This window comes from Rhinoraja longicauda, chromosome 26 (genome assembly GCF_053455715.1).
Source record: "Rhinoraja longicauda isolate Sanriku21f chromosome 26, sRhiLon1.1, whole genome shotgun sequence".
Lineage (NCBI taxonomy): Eukaryota > Metazoa > Chordata > Chondrichthyes > Rajiformes > Arhynchobatidae > Rhinoraja > Rhinoraja longicauda.
In genome coordinates, this window is record NC_135978.1 from 27,140,734 (window position 1) to 27,162,320 (window position 21,587).

Here is a 21,587-nt window from a genome sequence, read left to right on the forward strand (position 1 = left end):
TAGTGTGGTTTAGTTTAGAGATACAGCGCGGAAAACAGGCTCACCAAGTCCGTCCGCTCGGACCGACCAGCGGTCCCCGCACATTAACACTGCCCTTCACACACTCGGGACAAGTTACATTTATACCAAGCCAATTAACCTACAAATGTGTGTGTCTTTGGAGTGTGGGAGGAAACCGAAGATCCTGGAGAAAACCCACGCAGGTCAGGGGTAGAACGTACAAACTCCGTACAGACGGGCGCCGTAGTCAGGATGGAACCCGGGTCTCTGGCGCAGTAAGGCAGCAACTCTACTGCTGCGCCACTCATTCATCATAAAAAATCTTGATTGTTTTTAATGGCAGTTGCTAATGTTAACTGGTGATCCTTTAATGTAAGAAAATAACTGCAGATGCTGGTACAAATCGAAAGTATTTATTTCACAAAATGCTGGAGTAACTCAGCAGGTCAGGCAGCATCTCAGGAGAGAAGGAATGGGTGACATTTCGGGTCGAGACCCTTCTTCAGACTTTAATAATAATAATTAATAATTTCCTTTAATAATAGCTCTGTCAGTAGTGCGATAGTGAGCAACATCATCGTCAGGAGCAGGTATTTATACTGGTTTAGGTTTTGGTTTATTGTTGTCACACGTACCAAGGTATGGTGAAAATCTTTGTTTTGCATGCTGTCCAAACAGATCAGATTTACTATACATAAATACATTCATGTCAAACTCAAATACAATAGATAGAGCAAAGGGAAAGATACAGAATGCAGAATATAGTTCTCAGCGCATCAGTCCCATGGGTGCATCTATATAACAAGTTCAACAATGGAGAGATATGGATTGTGTACAGGCAGATATGAATTGGTCTTGGGATCATGTTCGGTACAAACATTGTGCGCTAAAAGACAAGTTTCTGTACTGTTCTATGTTCAATATGTAACACATTCCATTCAACTGGAAAGGGTGCAGAAAAGATTTACAAGGATGTTGCCAGGACTTGAGGGCCTGAGCTACAGGAGAGGTTGAGCAGGCTGGGTCTCTGTTCCTTGGAGCGCAGGAAGATGAAGCGTGAGCTTGTAGAGGCGCATAAAATCATGAAAGGAATAGATCGGGTAGATGCACAGAGTCTCTTGCCCAGAGAAGGGGAATCGAGGACCAGAGGACATAGGTTCAATGCGAAGGGGAAAAGATTTAATAGGAATCTGAGGGGTAACTTTTTCACACATAGGGTGGTGGGTGTATGGAACAAGCTGCCAGAGGAGGTAGTTGAGTCTGGGACTATCCCAACGTTTAAGAAACAGTTAGACAGGTAGATGGATAGGACAAGTTTGGAGGGATATGGACCAAGCGCAGGCAGGTGGGACATGGGCAACTAGTGTAGCTGGGACATGTTGGCCGGTGTGGGCGAGTTGGGCCGAAGGGCCTGTTTCAACACTTTATCACTCTTTGACCCTATGACTCTTGTATTATTGTTGATCAGAGCAGTTGAGCTCTCCACCATGTTCTCCCCAAAAAGTCTCTCACACTGTCTCGTCACTGAACTGGGTTGTCTATACATCACCATTTGTGGGAGATTAGTGTGTCCAAACCGGTCGGTGCATTCCCTTTATTCCAATGTGAAACAGTGCTGGTGTAAATCAGCGGGTCAGGTAGCATCTCTGGAGAACATGGATGGACGTCACTTTCGGTCAGGACCCTTCTTCAGACCGATTGTAGTAGGGGGGAGAAAACTGGTAGAGATGGAAGGGCAGGACAAAGCCTGCCGAGTGATAGGTGGATATAGGTGAGGAGGTTTTTGATCGGAAGAAGCTTGGATAAAGGCCAGAGATGGAAAGACAAAGGAGATAAGGAACGAAGGAGAGAAGCGGCATGAAATGTCACAGAAGAAATGGGTGCGCATCCAGGTATGGCACAGGGGAAAGGGGGAAATTGGGAAGTGGGGGGGTGGGAGGATTGTCTGAAGGTTAGTTACCTAAAATTGGAGAATTCAATTTTCATACCGCACCAGTAACTTTAATTCAAAATTACCTCATAAGCTGCAAAATGTTATGGGATGGCCTCAGGCTGTGAATGTGCAGGTCTTACATCAATAAAGTAAATATAGACTCTGAGTTGTAGGTAGAGGATGGGCAGGGATTTACACCAGGACTTTATTCCTTAGAGTGCAGGAGAATAGATGGGGTGAATGCACAGTGTTTTTTTCCCAGGATAGGAGAATCAAGAACCAGAGGACCTAGGTTTTAGGTGAGAGGAGGAAGATTCAACAGGAACCTGAGGGGCAACTTTTTCACTCAAGTCAAGTCCAATTTATTTGTCACATACACATACTCGATGTGCAGTGAAATGAAAGGGTGATGGTGTATGGAACGAGCTGCCAGAGGAAGTGGCTGACGCAGGTACAATACAACGTTTAAAAGATGCCTTGGGCATGTAAATGAATAGGAAAGGCTTGGGGGGACATGGGCCAAATGGGACTTGCAGATGGGGCACGTTGGACGAGTTGAGCCGAAGGACCTGTCTCCACACTGTGTGACTCTGTAGCCTGCTTATCTCTGAATAAGATCATCCCACTTTAATTTGCATGTAAAACTATATCGGGATGTTAATGTGTAGGAAGGAACTGCAGGTGCTGATTTAAACCGAAGATAGACACAAACTGCTGGAGTAGCTCAGCGGGTCAGGCAGCATCTCTGGCGAGAAGGAATGGGTGACCCTTCTTCAGACTATATCTTTCGTTTCCTGTTCCCCTGACTAGTCTGAAGAAGGGTCTCGACCCGAAACGTCACCCATTCCTTCTCTCCAGAGATGCTGCCTGTCCCGCTGAGTTACTCCAGCTTTTTGGGTCTGTCTTCAGGGAGATTAATGTTCAGGTTACATGAGCTGAAAGCCTGCAAAGGGACCCCACCCACAACTTCCCACTGGAGTGTGAAGCTTTCTCAGTCAAGTTACTGAGCCAAACTGGGTTGAGCTCCTCCCTGTAACTACAACATGGTATGATATTTTGCAGCCCCTCGCAGGAAGTGACTGCCCCCTCAAAGCTCTCCACCTGACTCCCATGAACCACACAGATGGCAATCTATCCACAGCCCAATACAAAGGCATTTCAATCAGGGCTTGAGGTTATTCAATTACATAAACATCACCATTACAACGAACCTACCGTGCATACACACACGCACACACAAAATGACTCATAGTCACAGCAAATATCAAAACAACGCTGAATTATTAAAGGAGGAGCGGTCTGCAGGTCTTTAAAAGTTGGCAATGGGCAATTTAAGGACACTAACACCAAATAAATACCTCCCCTTTCAGTGCAGGACTGAGATAAACGTGAAACTATGGCTCCTTGACACTTATGTAGGACGTAAAGCATCTCATAACCAATGAATTACTTTTGAATTACCATCGCCATTGTTCAATAAGCAAATGCAACTGCGAGATCTCACAATAGGCAGACTAAGGCTTTATATTCCTTGGAGCGCAGGAGGCGAAGGGGTGGTCATGTATAAAATCATGAGGGGGATAGATAGGGTGCATGCACAGTCTTTTATCCAGGGTAGGGGAATCAAGAAGCAGACGTCACAACTTGAAGGTGAGAGGGGAAAGAATTAACAGGAACCTGAGGGGCAACTTTATCCACTTAGAGGGTGATGGGTATATGGAAATAGATTGCCAGAGGAGGTAGTTGTGGCTGTTGTAATAACAACATTTGAAAGTTACTTGGACAGGTACATGGATAGGAAAGGTTATGGATCAAAATGCAGGGTTTATGGGAAGAGCTTCGATGGAGCATTTTGGGAGGCATGGATGAGTTGGGCGAAGGGCCTGTTTCCGCACTCTATGAGGTATCAGTCTAACAAACAAGCCCCACTCTCATAGATGGAAAGCAAACATTGAATTTTCTAAATGGGCAATACAAACTACTTGAAAAACACAGTGCTGGAAGAACTCAGCATGCCAGGCAGCTTCTGAGAGCGAATGGACAGGCATGAATTACATACAAATTTCCAACTGAGTCAAATAAGATACAAATTATTCTCACTGAAATTTGACTTGCTTGCATTCAATCATTTTCTGGACACCACTGAATTCATTGCGGCACAGTGGCGCAGCGGTAGAGTTGCTGCCTCACAGCACCAGAGATGCGGGTTCGAGCCTGACCATGGGTGCTGTCTGTACAGAATTTGTACGTTCTCCCTGTGACCGCTGGGTGCTCAGTTTCCTCCCACTCTCCAAAAACATATGGGTATGGAGGTTAAATGGTTTGGATTTTAAAAATTGTAAATTATCCTAAGTGTGTAGGATTGTGCTAATGTAAGGGGTGATTGCTGGTTGGCATGGATGGACTCGGTGGGCCGAAGAACCTGTTTCTGTGCTGTATCTCTAAAAGTCTACTAGGCCGCACCATTCGTAGACCTCTCAGAATAAAGGCGCAGACTTAGAACACAAGGAGCTGGAGTAGCTCAGCAGGTCAAGCAGCATCTCAGGCTAACATGGATGGGTGATGTTTCGGGACCGTCGGAACGTACAGATAGTTTACCTCAGTAACATGAAGAGTGAGTTTGGGTGCACAATAACCAAGTGAACAAATTGACTTACGAGTTATCAATTTGAATCCAGGTGCTCCCCGACCTACGATGCTTCGACGTACGATATTTCAACTTTACGATGGTGCAAACGCTGGGCAACGGCAGCGACCGCCGCTCGCTTCCGGCCACGTGATCAGGTGTATTAAATGCATTTGGACGTACGATATTCTCTGTTTGCGATGGGTTTATCAGGACGTCACCCCATTGTAAGTTGAGGGGCACCTGTAAACAGAACTAACCAGTTTTTGAGCCCAATCCGACGTATTACAAAATGGGCCTTCTCTGTTACCAAGAGCAATTTGAATAAACAAAACCAACCAGTTTTTCAGCCCAGTCCTATGTAAGATAAAATGGGCCTTCTCTGTTACCAAGAGCAATTCAGCAAATCCCAATACTGACGCTACTCTGAGGACATAAGCATTATCACTTCTTAACACTGCAACATACTAGACTAACCTTTGTTTTCTGGATAGCTGCACCACCTATGAAGTCCCAACAAAGTTCGTGGTAAAAGGATCTTTAACATGGTGTACAAGCTGTTTGCACATCACCATAATAAGAATAAAAGATGGTTCAATATTGATTTGTAGCTCTCAGTAATATAGTAATAACTTCAGCCTTTCATCTAAGGCGGCACAGTGGCGCAGCTGGTAGAGCGGCTGCCTTCACAGCGCAAGAGACCTTGGTTGAATCCTGACTTGTCTATGTGGAGTTTGCACGTGATCATGTGGGTTTCCTCCCACATCCAAAAGATGTGCGGGTTTGTAGGTTAATCGGTCACTGTAAATTGCCCCAAGTCTTGACTTTACTTTAGATCACCGGGTGGTCCAGCAATGGCTGCCTCGCCAACAGTCTGTCTGTCTGTCCTTTCCTTCTTTGTGTTTAAATAGTATGTGTTAAATGTATGTTTTTAGTCTTCTTTAGCTAGTTTTATGGTGGGGTGGGGGGGGGGGGGGAGGGGTCGGGGTCGGGGGAAACTTTTTCTAATCTCTTACATCGACGGAGATGCGATTTTTTTCCGTATCGTATCTCCGTCCGCACTGCGGCCTGACATCGAGGAGTTGGCGGCCTTTGCTGGAGATCGACCGGGAGCTCCACCGCGGGGAGCCTGCGGACTTACCATCACAGAGCTCGCGATCCCTTTGCCAGGGATCGACCTCGGAGCTCCAACTATGGGTGCTTGCGGACTTTAACATCGCGGAGCTCACGGTCTCTGCTTAGAGACCGACTTCGGGAACTCCATGCTGCAGGAACTTCGACCGCCCCAAAGCGGGAGCTTCGATCGCCCCAACACGGAGAACGGAGATGAGGAAAAACTTTTTCAGTCAGAGAGTTGTGAATCTGTGGAATTCTCTGCCTCAGAAGGCAGTGGAGGCCAAGTCTCTGAATGCATTCAAGAGAGAGCTAGATAGAGCTCTTCAGGATAGCGGAGTCAGGGGAGAAGGCAGGAACGGGGTACTGATTGAGAATGATCAGCCATGATCACATTGAATGGCGGTGCTGGCTCGAAGGGCTGAATGGCCTACTCCTGCACCTATTGCCTATTGTCTATTAACACAGGGGCTTCGACCGCCGGCTGCGCATAAACACACCAAAACAATAAGGATACAACATTACGGTCTAAACATGTGGGTGAAAATAAAACAGAGCGAAAAAGAGACTGCAGACTTTGGTTATTGAGTAGAACTACTACTCGTGGAAAAAAGCTGTTTTTATGTCTGGCTGTGGCTGCTTTGACAGTCCGGAGTCGCCTTCCAGAGGGAAGTGCTTCGAAGAGTTTGTGGCCAGGGTGGGTGGGGTCAGAGATGATCTTGCCTGCTCGTTTCCTGGCCCTTGCAGTGTGCAGTTCGTCAATGGGGGGAAGGTTGCAGCCAACAACCTTCTCAGCTGTGCGAACGATCCGTTGCAGCCTCCGGATGTCGTGCTTGGTGGCTGAGCCAAACCAGACCATGATGGAGAAGGTGAGGACGGACTCAATGATAGATAGCAGTATAGAATTGGACCATCATTGCCTGTGGCAGATTGTGTTTCCTCAGCTGCCACAGGAAGTACATCCTCTGTTGGGCCTTTTTGTCTGTGGAGTCGATGGTGGCCCCCCCATTTAAGGTCCCTGGAGATGATGGTTCCAAGGTACTTAAATGACTCAACAGATGTGATTGTGGTGTTGTTGATGGTGAGTGGGGGGAGGGGAGGGGGAGCTCTTCGAAAGTTTACAATTAGTTCCACTGTTTTGAGAGCATTGAGCTCCAGGTTGTTGCGATGGCACCAGGACGCCAGCTGTGTCATTTCCCATCTGTAGGCAGATTCCTCCCCATCCTGGATCAGTCCAATCAGGGTAGTGTCATCTGCAAACTTGAGGAGCTTGACAGAGGACAGTGGAGGTGCAGTCATTGGTGTAGAGAGAGTAAAGGAGAGGGGAGAGTACGCAGCCTTGCGGTGCTCCTACGCTGAGGGTCTGCGGGCCCGAGATGTGCTTTCCCAGCCTCACATGCTGCTTCCTGTCCGTCAGGAAGTTGATGATCCACTGACAGAGGGGTTCAGGCACAGTCAACTGGGAGAGTTTGGAGTGTAGTAGCTCTGGCACACTGGTGTTAAAAGCAGAGCTAAAGTCCACAAACAGAATCCTGACATAGGTCCCCTTGCAGTCTAGGTGCTGGAGGATGAAGTGCAGGCCTAGGTTGACTGCGTCATCCACCGATCTATTGGCCCAGTATGCAAACTGCAGGGGGTCCAGCAGGGGATTTGTGATGTTTTTCAGCTGGGCCAGCACAAGTCTTTCAAAGGTCTTCATGACCTTTCAATCAATCAGCGTAATTGTGATAATATGTGATCAGATTACCACACATTCTCATTTCCACATGGCTCCAATACCTCAACCTAGAGATGGCGTTCCAGTCACTGAATCAACCTGTTTGAAGCTTAGCTCAAAACCCCACAATAAAGCTCCTGGCTACTCTCCCCTCTCGTGCTACAGTTCTGAAGTGACTAGACCTTGACTCCCTGCTGTTCTATAGCTTCCACTTCTGACGATCTTTGGACATTGACTTCAATTCTTGCTTTCAATGCGTGAAGTTCTTGACTCCCAAGAACGGCTATAATGAAAGTGGAGGAGTTTCCATAATCAGTCTAATCTGTGATGCTGTGACAGTTCAGCGTTTTAAGTGCTTTTAAAGAATCTTTCCCCTCCCTCCCTGATATTATCACACTTCAATCGGCAAGAATTAAAGATGAATAAAACTTCCGATGCTGCTTTGTCAAAACGCTAGGCGGCAACACGAAGACCCGTGCAGATCATTCCGTACGTTGCCAAGGAAATTCCACGGAACATTTGGGATTTTAGATTTTAGATTTAGATTTAGAGATACAGCGCGGAAACAGGCCCTTCGGCCCACCGGGTCCGCGCCGCCCAGCGGTCCCTGCACATTAACACTATCCTACACCCACTAGGGACAATTTTTACATTTACCAAGCCAATTAACCTACAAGCCTGTACGTCTTTAGAGTGTGGGAGGAAACCGAAGACCCCGGAGAAAACCCACGTAGGTCACGGGGAGAACGTACAAACTCTGTACAGACGGCGCCCGAAGTCAGGATCGAACCTGAGTCTCCGGCGCTGCATTTGCCGTAAGGCAGCAACTCTACCGCTGCGCTACCATGCCGGTAGAGTTGTGCCTCGCGTGGCCAAAATAGCAGTTCACAGTTGCCTCCAAAGCAAAATTCAACTCGAGAGTCCTGAAGTAGACTTAGTACAGCAGTATCTGAACTTTGTGCAATATTATTCCTGAGGCTGCTCAATGCTGCAGCAATCCCGAGTTCACAGGAGGATTAAAAGGGTTAACATATGATGAGCGTTTGTTGGCACTGGGCCTCTCCCTGCTGGAGTTTAGAAGGATGAGGGGGCACCTCATTGACACTTACCGGCCTGGATAGAGTGGATGTGGAGAGGATGTTTCCACTAGTGGGAGAGTCGAGGACCAGAGGCCATAGCCTCAGAATAAAAGGACGTGCCTTTAGGAAGGAGCTGAGGAGGAATTTCTTTAGTCAGACAACGGTGAATTGGTGGAATTCATTGCCACAGAAGGCTGTGGAGGCCAAGTCAGTGAGTGGAAGTTTAAAAAACAGAAATTGATGGAATCTTGTTTAGTACGCGTGTCAGGGGTTATGGGGAGAAGGCAGGAGAATGGTGTTGAGAGGGAGAGATAGATCAGCCATGATTGAATGGCAGAGAAGACTTGATGGGATAAATGGCCTAAATCTGTTCCTATCAATTATGAATTCCTCATCTGGCCTCTGACATCTATCTTCCTGGCCAGGTAAAGACACAAAGTCCATGCCTGGAGATGATGATCGATGTCCTGGCCAATATTTACTCTTCAGCCATCACTAAACAAGCTGAGAAGGAGCTTGCTGCAGGTGCTTACGTTTCAGTTTCATTTTCACCACGTCTACCGAGGTACAGTAAAATAATTTGCCGTTGCATGCTGTCCAAACAGATCAGGTAGTACTGTACAAACAATCAAATCAAACTCAAGTACATGAGGTAGAGCAAACGGAAAGATACAGAGTGCACAATACAGTTCTCAGCATTGCAGTCCACCAGCTCCATAGATAAAGTCCAATGTCTGCAATGGGGTGGAGGTGAACCGAACAGTACCCTAGCATATGGAAAGACCGTTCAGAAGCCTGATAACAGAGGGGAAGAAGCTGTTCCCGAGTCTGGTGGTGTGCGTTTTCAACCTTCTGCCCGACGAGAGCGGGGACGAGGAGGAATGAGCGGGGTGGACAAGTCTTTGATTATGTTGGCTGCTTTTCTGAAGCAACGTGGTGTAGAAGTGAAGTGAAGTCAATGGTGGAATGTTGACACAAACCACGTTGATATAGGGAAAGAGCGACGAAGTAGCTCTGACTCCATTGTAGGCTTAGTAAACAGCTGGGAGGGGTGCAGAATCAGGTTGAAGACTTGGGCCCTCCCAATGTTTCAGTAGGAAATGTCCACAGGTCTGTGCAGCAAGCAAAGAGGGAGTTGGTGGTGAAAAAGGAACTCGCACCTGGTCTCCTGTCCAAAGCAGAATTATCGTGGCAAGGGGCTTCTGTAGATCCCTGCTCTCCCCCTTTGTGCGAGCACACAGGCACACCAGCTGGGCTAGATGGCAGCTCCAGGAGGAGACGTGAGGGAAAAGCAAGTAATTCAAGATGCAGTTTCACCCTTTCTCCCTCCGCTCCCCATCCAGTCTCTCTGTAAAGGCAACTCTATCCTTTACGTCCCTCACTTTTACTGAGAGCAGTCATGTAAATATACACTCGCAGTAATCAGGGCCACAGTGAGAGAGTAGGGATGTCGGGCTAGAGTGTAGGGGCAGGCAGAGACTCGATGGGCTGAATGGTCACTTTCTTCGCTATATTTATTCTACGATTCGAAGTACAACAAGGGGTGGAATTAACCAAAACCAGGGAGGGAGGCTCTTAATCAATTGTAAAGCAGGGAAGATGGAAGGGAGGGGGGAAACAGTTTTTGTTCACACATTAACTATGCACAGCTGCCTCCTCTCATATCAGAACAATATTCCCTGCCCAGCTGGGGGTGCCCAGATCATTGGTGGTGACTGCAGCAGCTCCAGCGAGGGTTCGGAGAACCAGTGGGGACATTCTGTAGCCTGTCAGTCTTCCTGGATTATGACCACTGAGTACCAATGCAGTTAATGAAGGCCAGAGGCATTGCCCACGGCAACAAGATCTATCCAGTGCCGCCACCTTGGTGCTGGCTGTGTGCATTTAACACTTTGACAGCTGGGATTGCCTTTCCCTCCTGCATATAAAAATAGAAAGCTGATCACCAACAAATGTCAGGTCACTTCTTACTTTTAACCCCTTTGGAGCACCTACCCTTGACCAGTTGTGTATTTAAACATAGGAAATGAAGTTAGGCTTGGTAAGACCAAATGAGCAATAAGTCAATGGCAAGTCCCAATGGATGAGTCTTTGATTATGTTGGTTGTTTTTCTGAGGCAACATGGTGTAGAAGTGATGTGAAGTGAAGTGAAGTGTAGTCAATGGTAGGATCCTGCCACAAACCGCGTTGATATGGGGAACGAGCGAGGGAGTGGGATTGACTCCATTGCACCTATTCAAAGTCAAGGAAGAGGAGAACCTCATGTAAATGATATGTGAAAGGGTCGATTTACTGAAGCCAGTTTTGCAAATGAAACATGGCAAACAATTTGCTGACATCTATATACTAAAACTCTCGTTTGTTTGTTCCTGAACTGTAGCCAAAACGGTACACGACAGCGTGACAATTTTAGGCTCACCTTACCTACCATCGTCCCTTTGGTGCTAATGGACGGTTTCATTGAAATCGGTGTTATATTTTTTAAGTTATTCACATTTTAAAGTTTAAATCTCTCTCCTAGGGACGGACGGGGGAAGGAGGGAGGGAGGATAAGGGGGGTTAAGGGGGATGGAGTGAGGGGGAGGGGAAGGGGGGACTGGGGAGGGGGGAGGGGTGGGGAGGGGGGGAGGAAGGGACGGGTGGGGAGGGGGGGAGGAAGGGAGGGGTGGGGAGGGGAGTGGAGTGGGGAGGGAGGGAGGGAGGGAGGGAGGGGGAGAAGGGGGAGGGGAGGGAGGGGGAGGAGGGTGGGAAGGAGGGTCCACTTGGTCTAGTTGAAACTAAATTGAAAGACACAGCGTGGAAACGGGCTTTTCGGCCCACGAGTCCAAACTGACCATCAACACTTGTTCACAAAATGCTGGAGTAACTCAGCAGGTCAGGCAGCATCTCGGGAGAGAAGGAATGGGCGAGATTTCGGGTCAAGACCCGAAACACTTGTTCTATGTTATCCCACTTTCGCATCTTCTCTACACACTAGGGGCAATTTACAGAGGGCCAATTAACCTACAAACCCACAGGTCTTTGGGACGTGAGAGGAAACCGGAAACTCAAGTGGTCACAGGGAGAAAGTGCAAACTCCACACACAGCCAGCAGCCGAGGTCGGGATCGAACCCTGGTCTCTGCATCTGTTGTGTAATTGAAACACGGTGCTTGATTCACTGTTGTCCTTTGCACACTACTGCCAATGATTGATTTCACACCCATTGTTCTCCAAATATATTAGAAGAACTTGGCTTTCTCTTCCTCCTTGCGACTGGTCAACTGTTCTCGGGCACAGGCAGAGGCCCTGAACTGGCACAGTTTGTCATCCCTATTCCCTCAGGGCACAATGGGTGGAAGTGCGTGAAGCTGAGTTCAACTTCCTTTAACCTTTAGTTTTAGAATTAGTTTTGGAGATGCAGCACGGAAACAGGCCCTTCGGCCCACTGAGTCCACGCCGACCAGTGATCCCCGTATACACACACTATCCTCCACACTGGGGACAGTTTACAATTTTTACCAAAGCCAATTAACCAAAAAACCTGCATGTCTTTGGAATATGGGAAGAAATGGAAGCACCCGGAGAAAACCCGCTCAGTCACGGGGAGAACGTACAAACTATGTGTAGACAGCACCCGTGGTCAGGGTGGAACCTGGGTCTCTGGTGCTGCAAGGCAGCAACTCTACCGCTGCGCCACCGTGCCGACCTGGACAGGAGCAGGAGCAAAGAGAGTCGGGGCAACATTTGCTGGAAGCACAGAATTCCAGAATTAAGTTGTACAGCATGAAAACAGTCCCATCATCCCACCAAGGCCATGCCGTCTGTTGTGCCTCATCTGCACCAATCCTATTAACCTGCATCAGGTCTGTAGCCTTCTATAAATGCAACCAATGTTCTCACAGAAGCCCATCCAACTGTGAAATCTGCCACCTCATGGCAATCAGCTGGGGGAGGAACACAGTGGTGCAGCGGTAGAGTTGCTGCCACACAGCGCCAGAGCCCGGTGCGATCCTGACTACGGGTGCTGTCTGTGTGGAGTTTATACGTTCTCCCCATGACCTGCGTGGGATTTCTCCGGGTGCTCCGGTTTCCTCCCTTATTCTAAAGACATGCAGGTTTGCAGGTGAATTGAATTTGATAACATTATAAATGATGCTCAGTGTGTAGGATAGTGCTAGTGTACGGGGGTGGTCGCTGGTCGACGCGGTGGGCCGAAGGTCCTGCTTTCGCGCTGTGTCTCCAAAGTCTAACACAAGGGAGTCAGGGGGAATTGCGCAGCAGCATCCAACAGCAGAGAAACCTGCAGTGGCTTCGCAAATGCAAAAACTGGTCAGAACCTTTCTCTCCAGGGTGGAAATGTCAAGAACTAGAGGGCATAGCTTTAAGGTGAGAGGGGCAAAGCTTAAAGGAGATGTGTGGGCCAAGAATTTGTTTTACACAGAGTGGTGGGTGCCTGGGACACGATGCCAGGTGTGGTGTTGGAGGCAGATACAATAGGGGCACTGAAGAGGCTTTTAGATAGGTGCATGGATATGCAGGAAATGAAGGAATATGGATTATATGTCCAGGCAGGTGAGATTAGGTTGTCTTGGCATTATGTTTGGCACAGACATTGTGGGCCGACAGGCCTGTTCCTGAGTTGTACTGCCCTGTGTTCTGTGTGCATTGAGGACCACCAGTTGGTTTGGGTGGACACAGGTTCCAAGTGCTTAAGCAGAGATGAATTATCAAGGGTACATACTGTTGGTTGCCCCTACCACACCTCAAATGTCTTATCCACCCCGTCTCTGTACCCTGGATCAGTACCCTGTCAGCATCATTAACCTGGAAATAAAAACTAATTAAGCATTTGGGAGCTATGCTCTGACATTCACAGTGCCATCATTATCCACTGTTTATTCAGACAGATGCTGCCCTTAATTCCCTCTCCAAATATACCTCTGTTCTGTTGTTTCCACAAACAAATACACGCCGTGTGTGGTTTCTTGCGAGGCTCTCCCCCTCCTGTCACCATTACTGAGTGTCTAATGCACTGAGGCAACCGGATTACATCACGCCAACATTAGAGCACGTCAACATTTCCTTCATCTCTCTCGGCACTTCTCAATTACCAATGTCCTCTCCCTTCCTGAACGTACCAACACTCTGCAGCTCAGCCATGACCCCAAACCTGCTCAGTGTAAGCTTGGCCAGGTCCCTGTCTGTCTTTCATTACAGCATCCTGCAACACTTGAGGAGGAAGGGATGGGGAACATAGAGCAGGGCGGCTCAGTGGCTGCCTCACAGCTGCCTCACAGCGCCAGAGACCGTGCTTCGATCCTGACCACGGAGTTTGCGCATTCTCCCCATGCCCGCGTGGGTTTACTCCGGGTGCTCTGGTTTCCTCCCACATTCCAAAGACATGGAGGTTTGTAGGTTAATTGGCTTCCCTAGTGTGTAGAATAGAACCAGTGTATGGGTAAGAATCTGTTGGTTGGCATGGACTCGGTGCGCCGAAGGGCCTGTTTTAGTGCTGTATCTCTAAAATCTAAATGTAAATCTACAAAACAGTACACCACAGACCCTTCAGCTCAGTGAGAGAATCTAGGACCAGAGACCATAGCTTCAGAGCTAAAGGACGGTTCCTTTGGGAAAGAGATGATGAGGAATTTATTTAGTCCGTGGGTGGTGAATCTGTGGACAGAAGGTTGTGGAGGTCAAGTCAAGTATATTTTTAAAGCGGAGATTGATAGATTCCTGATTGGTACGGGTGTTAGGGGTTACGGGGAGAAGGCAGGAGAATGGAGTTGAGAGGGAGAGATAGATCAGCCATAATTGAATGGCGGTGTAGACCTGATGTGCCAAACGGCCTAATTCTGCTTCTATAACACATGGTAGGGAAGAATTCAATTCAATTAATCAATTGCAGGGAGAGGGCTATATCATGGAGAGGGTAATGATTTAAAAACGGAGGCATTGCTAAACTGGGAGCCAGCACAGGTAAGCAGGCACACTGTGAATGGGCAAATAGAAGGCAGTGCAAAATAAGAGTCAGTCCATCAGGTTTCGGGCAACTAATTTTAATGGGGTAGGAAGAGGCAATTTTCAAATGAGAGCCCTGGGTTGCTGAAGGCCGGTGAACATAGAGGATGTAAAGGGGGAAGGGGGGGGGATAAATATGAGAGGTTTTGGAATTGGAGCAAGCTAGAGATCAGGAGCCTCGTTGAGTGCAGGTATAAAGGGACACCGAGGCCAAGAAAGGAAATTAACTCATCGGTCGGCACAGCTTTGAATCCTGTTACTTGGCCCCAACCCCAGTCAGACTGATCGCTGCTTCAAAGCACCGGAGGCTTCAAACAAGATTACAAAGTGTTGTTTATTTAAGGGTAGGCCATAAATGATGTGATACGACGTCATCCGTGGACAACTCCCGCATTCTGCTTTGTACTTTTCCATTTGAAGATGTGTTGGCCTGAGAATCTATATGTTTGAATTAATAACTTTTTTTCCATGAAAGTGCCTGTCTGCTCTCAGATGGATGCGAAAGATGTCCACATTATTTTCAACCGTAAGGCTACCGCTCATTTCTTGGCCAATATTTATTTCTCAGCCAACACCAGAAACAGATCACCAGGTCTTTTTCACTTTCTTGTTTTCGGGAGCTAAGGACACACAAGATGGCTGCCAAATTCAAAGCTTCGAAGTTTGGGCTGATCTGAAAAACACTGCTCTACAAATAGTTTCTGTTTTTTAACTCTTTTGTCACACTGAGTTTATTCTCTAGTACACCCAAACCTTCCACCACGCCCCACTTGAATAAGCTCTTTGACTATTGGCATTGGCACTGTATTGATTTATTATTGTCACGTGAAACATTCCACAACTAAAACCCTGTTACTTTTGCCTATATCCATTTATTAACAAAAGGACGGAGTGCTGGAGTAACTCAGTGGGTCAGGCAACATCTCTGGAGAACATCGATAGGTGACATTTCTGTTCGGGACCCTTCGTCTCCAGTTCCCTCCCCACTACTTTCAGTTTAAAGAAGGGTCCGACCCAAAACGCTACCCACCCTTTTTCTCCAGAGATGCTGCCTGACCTGCTGAGTTACTCCAGCACTTTGTGTCTTTTTCTGCATAAATCGTCATCCGCGGTTCTTGTTTCGCATATGTTAACTGCGGGCCTTGAAATGAGAATGCAAGAAATAGTATCTCTCCTTCGGCCTAGATCAGACCTTAAAGAGTCTTGGAAGTTGCAAAATGGCACCGGAGCATGGTGGCTCGCTGTCCCAGAAGAGAATCTTTTGTACTCGGGTATAACATGATTTGACTGGATAGCATGCACAACAACATGGCGGCACGGTGGCGCAGCGGTAGAGTTGCTGCCTTACAGCGAATGCAGCGCCGGAGACTCATGTTCAATCCTGACTACGGGCGCCGTCTGTATGGAGTTTGTACGTTCTCCCCGTGACCTGCGTGGGTTTTCTCTGAGATCTTCGGTTTTCTCCCACACTCCAAAGACGTACAGGTATGTAGGTTAATTAGCTGGGCAAATGTAAAAAATTGGCCCTAGTGTGTGTAGGATAGTGTTAGTGTGCGGGAATCGCTGGGCAGCGCGGACCCGGTGGGCCGAAGGGCCTGTTTCCGCGCTGTATCTCTAAATCTAAATCTAAATCTAAAATCTAAGTTGTGAAGTTCAGTTCAGATAAGCAGGATACAATCTTAAAATGAGTGCCATCCCACTGAGGCGGAATACAGGAAAGACCACCCCCCCTTAATTATTCAGTGCTTGACAGAAGTCTCAATTACCCTAAAGCTGTTGAGTGGGGACGGAGTTGTACACTGCAAATTTCAAAATGGTGAGGATTATAATTTTTTGTTAATACAGACACGGGAACAGGCCATTCATGTATCGAACATCTGTCTTATCCCTTCATACGGACAAGCTCCCAGAATAGTTTTAAATGTAAAAGTCCGATGTATGTAAGTACATCCGTTTCTGTGAACAGGAGGACTAGTTCCCCCTCACTCTCCACTTCTAGTAGTTGTTTCTTTCAATCGGACTTTTGATGCCCTTCATTACAATACTGTGGAGGTATGTTGAAACAAGGAACTGTTTCTGGGTGCTCCGGTTTCCTCCCACATCCCAAACACGTCCGGGTTTGTAGGTTAATTGGCCTCTGTAAATTGCCCCTAATGTGTAGGGAGCGGATGAGAAAGCAGGATAACATAGAACTAGTGTGAACGGGTGGCCGATGGTCGGCGCGGACGGAGGGCTGAAGGGCCTGTTTTCACACTGTATTCCAACCAAAACTAAACAGGTCCCAGTTGAACAATCTGAGCGCAGGCCTTTGCAATGCGTGCAACACCATATACTAAAAGAGATTTCTTGTTTCGGTGTGGAAGCCTGGTTTCGAAAACTCATTGTGATTTTTATTACTGCTGCCATCTTCCATTCCGGCTCCCTTCCTGTCTGTCTTAGGGAAAAGGTCTTCAATTTAAAATCAGCCAATCTCGGCGCAGTGCTGTGGCCTGATTTACAAGCAGGTCTGTTGAAGTAACTGACTTTCTGCTACAGGATATTTCAGTGACACTGAGAGAAAACGATACACTTAAACAAGGTCATAAACACATTGAGAGTACTGAAAATATCTCACGGGCTAAGGATTTAATCTAGGACCTGGGGCTGGCCCAGATTAAGAGTGGCAGCAGTCCTAGTCAGAATCTGACCATGGTCCATGTCAGGGTCCAACAGCAACGTCAGACCTTAGATTCCACAGAGTGAGGCCACACGCAAATTGGAGGAACAACACCTCATATTTCGCTTGGGCAGATTACAACTTGAGCGTTGATTTCTCTAACTTTAAGTAATCCTTGCATTCCCTCCCTCCCCACCTCCCCCACCCTAGTCATCCTACTAGCTCCACTCTTCGTCGCCTTGTATCCCTTTCTTATCACCTCTTCCTCAGCCAACAATGGGCCATTGTGGGCTCCACCCTTCCTTGGTCATCTGTTGCCAGCCCTGATTTGTTCTGGCCTTTTCCTACCTCCAGTTCCCTCATCTCCACTTTCAGGCTGAAGAAGGGTCCCGACTCGAATCGTCACCCATCCTTTTTCTTCAGAGATGCGGTCTGACCCCGCTGAGTTCCTCCAACACTTTGTGCCTATGTTCGGTACATACCAGCATCGGTGGTTCCACTCTACACAGCAGGGACAGACTCTTGCCTATGATACTCCAGATTGGGGAACGGGATGCAGACTCAATAATAACCTGCTCGTTAGCTTCATAACTGAATGATTGGGAGTGCTGGTCAGAGGCAGGGAAAGGTTGTACTGAAAGAATGATCCTATTCTCCACCTCCACTTAACGATGCCTCGGCAACGCCAGCAGCATAATCAAGAACGAGTATCACCCCAGACACTCCCTCTTCTCCCCCTCGCCCACCACCTTCTCCCCCTCGCCCATCAGGCAAGAGGTACAGAAGTGAAAACACACACCTCCAGGTTCAGGGCTAGTTTCTTCCCAACCTTTATCAAGCAACTGAACCATCCTGTCACCAACTAGAGAACGGTCATGACCTACCATCTACCCTCATTGGAGAGCCAAACGTCACCTATCCATGTTCTCCATAGATGCTGCCTGACCCGCTGAGTTACTCCAGCACTTTTGTGTTTCACGCTCAAACTTCCAGCATCTGCAGTTCCTTGTATCAACCATTGGCTCAAGTGGGATCAGAAGTCCAACAGCCATCCAGCCTACTGCCTTCAACATGTTCCTCCAAAAACCTGCACACCAGTCTTGCCGTTACCCAGCCCCACTCACGGTTTCTCACATGTAAGCTGCCTTCTGGAATATTCTTGTGGATTGGTTCCGTGCCTTCGGAACACAGCAAGAAAATTTGATGTGCCTTCCGAGATTTGGACCAAAAATGAATGTTTTAAAAATGTGTAGGAAGGAACTGCAGAGGCTGGTTTACACCGAAGATAGACACAAAATGCTGGAGTAACTCAGGCAGCATCTCTGGAGAGGAAGAATAGGTGACGTTTCGGGTCGAGGCCCTTCTTCAGACTGAGAGTCGGGGAGAGGGAGACATAGAAATATGGACGGGTAAGGTGTGATTAAAAATGAATAAAGATGGGATGAATTGGGAAGATTTTTTTTTTTTTTTAAATAAAACCACCGTCGTCGTTGACTCGCACAAATCCACTCTCCAATTTAGAGGCAACAAAAGACTGACAGCCAATTTGGTCGCAACGTGGCGAACAACGACGCAGAGGTGTCATCCTTGTCGTCTCTGGGCCTCCATCGATAATAACAATTCTCAACCTGTCAAGAGCTGGAGTAATGACAGACCAGGAGTGCCGTCTTGATGTAGGGTGCAAGGCAGAATACTACACTGATGATGAACACCGCCCCATCATGAAGTGCAAAGCTGCTAGTGGCCCTGAGACCAGCTTAATCAAAACGGAATTACAGGGAATAGGGGAGGGGGGGGGGGGGGGGGGAGGGCACGGTGGCACAGTGGTACAATCGCTGTCTTACAGCGCCAGAGATCCGGGTTCGATCCTGACTACGGACGCTGTCTGGGCGGAGTTTGTACGTTCTTCCTGTGACCCAGTGGGTTTCTTCCGGGTGAAGAACACCGGAAGAGAGGCAGGGGCAGGACGAAGCCTGACAAATGATATGTGGATACAGGTGAGGGGAAGGTTTTGATAGCCAAATGGTTGGGCAAAGGGTGGAGATGAAAAGACAAAATCTGTAAGATAAGGAGAGAAGAGGTGTGAATAGTGAAGCCTGAGGAAGGAATGTAGGTAGAAGGGGTTGGTGGGGGAGAGAGTAAGGGAAAAATGGGAGTGAGAGGAGGAAAAAGTGAGGGATTTTTGCAGTTTCCCATTTTACTTGTTACATTCAGCTTAAGGAAAAGACAGAACTACCACACAACCTTCACACCCTGGACTAACAAATGGAATTATCTCCATATGTATCCGGTGGAGATTGAGTCAAAAAACAAACAGAACTGAACTAACGGGCAGGTGTCTTGCTCAGGAAACCCAAAAAATCACAGAGCTTTCCATCCATCAGAGTATGTTGACTGTGGACATCCAAGGAGTTTTGCCCCAATTCTGATCCATCATAAGTCCATCGTGGTTACTGATCCTCCCACCATCAAAGGGTTGTGTTGGAGATTGGCTTCAATATGGCAGCCAGCATCATCAACACCACACCACCCAGGCCACACTCTCATTTCACTCCTGCCATCGGGAAGAAGGTGCAGGAGTCTGAAAACCATGACCACCACCAAGTTCAAGATCAGCCTATTCCCAATGACCATCAGGTTCTTGAACATTACACAACACTAACTAAACTATGAACTACCAATTATCTTGGTTGCACAAAGGACTTCATGATATTTGCACCAGTAGTGGGGTTTTTAATGTATTGATTTTTGTTGTTTATTATGTTATCTATTGAGTACAGGGCATCACAGTGTCACAGCGGTAAAGTTGCTGCCTTACAGCGTCAGAGACCTGGGTTTGATCCTGACTATGAGTGCTGTCTGTAAGTTTGCACATTTTCCGTGGGACTGCTTGGGTTTGCTCCAGGGTGCTCCAGTTTCCTCCCACACTCATGACGTACAGGTTTGTGGGTTCATTGGTTTCAGTAAAATTCATCCTTAGTATGGAGGATAATGTCGGAGTACGGGGTGATCACTGGTCGGTGCTGACTTGGTTGGCCAAAGAGCACGTTTCCGCGCTGTATCTCTAAAGTCTAAAAATGACAGTGTTTACAGGCCTGTTATGCTGCTGCAAGTGAGAATGTCATTGTTCCATTGACGGTACATGTGACAATCAAACACACTCCACACTTGACTCCTGCACTGATCAGGCCAATTTGCCAGGGAATAAGATTCTCCTTTTTAAGTGATCATGAAGGAATTAAACCTTTAGCACATCTTCACAAACTGGAAAACATCATCACTTTTCAAAACAAGTAAAACAGCAAGGTGGTTAAGCCAGGCAAGTTGAAGTAGCTGTGTCCCAACTGCATGCACGCCAAAGTAACGATCATCCCAGCCGTTCAGCACGTCCCCTACAACTCTCACCAACTTCTACAGATGCGCCGCAGAAAGCATCTTATCAGGATGCATCACAGCTTGGTTTGGGAACAGCTCCATCCAAGACATCAAGAAATTGCACTGAATTGTGGACGCAGCCCAGACCATCACAAACCAACCTCCCTTCCATTGACTCAATCTACACCTCACGCTGCCCCGGCAAGGCCAGCAGCATAATCAAGGATGAGTCGCACCCTGGCCACTCCCTCTTCTCCCCTCTCACATCAGGCAAAAGGTACAGAAGTGTGAAAACACACACCTCCAGATTCAGGGACAGCTTTTTCACAGCTGTTATCAGGCAACTGAATCGTCCTACCACAACCAGTGAGCAGTCCTGAACTATCAACCTCTTTGGTGACAAGCTATCCTTGGTCGGACTTTGCTGGCTTTACCTTACACGAAATGTTAGAAACATAGAAAATAGGTGCTGGAGGAGGCCATTTGGCCCCGAGCCAGCACCGCCATTCATTGTGATCATGGCTGATCATCTACAATCAGTAACCCGTGCCTGCTTTCTCCCCATATCCCTTGATTCCACCAGCCCCTAAAGCTCTATCTAACTCTCTTTTAAACTCATCCAGTGAATTTGCCTCCACTGCCTTCTGTGGCAGAGAATTCCACAAATTCACAACTCTCTGGGTGAAAATGTTTCTTCTCACCTCAGTTTTAAATGGCCTCCCCTTTATTCTTAGATTGTGTCCCCTGGTTCTGGACTCGCCCAACATTGCGAACATTTTTCCTGCATCTAGGTTGTCTAGTCCTTTTATGATTTTATACGTCTCTATAAGATCCCCTCTCATCCTTCTAAACTCCAGTGAATACAAGCTTAGTCTTTCCAATCTTTCCTCATATGACAGTCCCTCCATCCCAGGGATTAACCTCGTGAACCTACGCTGCACTGCCTCAATAGCAAGGATGACCTTCCTCAAATTAGGAGACCAAAACTGCACACAATACTCCAGATATGGTCTCACCAGGGCCCTATACAACTGCAGAAGGACCTCTGCTTCTGTACTCAAATCCTCTCGTTATGAAGGCCAACA

At 47.5% G+C, this 21,587-nt stretch overlaps 1 protein-coding gene across 17 annotated transcripts in view; it reads right to left on the bottom strand.

Annotated features, from left to right (window-relative positions):
* The window catches only part of msi2b (musashi RNA-binding protein 2b), a 474,710-nt gene that overhangs the window by 294,752 nt on the left and 158,371 nt on the right, over positions 1-21,587 (bottom strand). The gene's annotated exons all lie outside the window — the stretch shown is intronic.